We start from the raw sequence: 624 nt of genomic DNA on the forward strand, positions 1-624 counted from the left end.
ATACAAGGACTGGATAAGCACTATTTTCGTTTCAGTTTCTTTCGCTTGGGTGCAAAGTAAATCAAACCAGGCTCCATGCTGAGTGATACATCATATAAAGCTTCGATGTGATATGTATCCAACGATTTGTTTTTCACTACAGTAGCTTTTCACAATCCGTAAGTCAGATGGAACGTAGAGAGACTTCCTAGCTTGAAATGCAAAGCAGTTTTTTTAAGATATGCTGGGGATATTTTCCATACCAAGAACAGTTGCTGGAGAACACAGCTGCAGATACGTGCCAGAGCATACCCACTAATGATTTACTCGAAAGATACAATAGTAACGAGTCCCTTACAGAGATCTTCTTAGCAATTAATGCATTAGAAGTGTGTGTTTAAGCAACTGTAGCAATAGAATAACCAGCAGAAGAAAATAACTAGCATGAACTGGTTTGAACTGATCTACTTGTGACCTATCTTTTATATTCAGTGGGTAATAATGTGTCGTATGCAGCATCATGCCCTAAAAATGATCCTAGTTAGGGAAAAACATAAATAGATAGCGTATCAGAAAGGATTTATGCCTTTAAAGTAGCATTAGAACATTGATCTGATCGACAGATCACAAAAGTATGTTACTTAA

This window comes from Nestor notabilis, unplaced genomic scaffold, assembly GCF_000696875.1.
Source record: "Nestor notabilis isolate BGI_N333 unplaced genomic scaffold, ASM69687v1 scaffold27032, whole genome shotgun sequence".
Taxonomy (NCBI): domain Eukaryota; kingdom Metazoa; phylum Chordata; class Aves; order Psittaciformes; family Psittacidae; genus Nestor; species Nestor notabilis.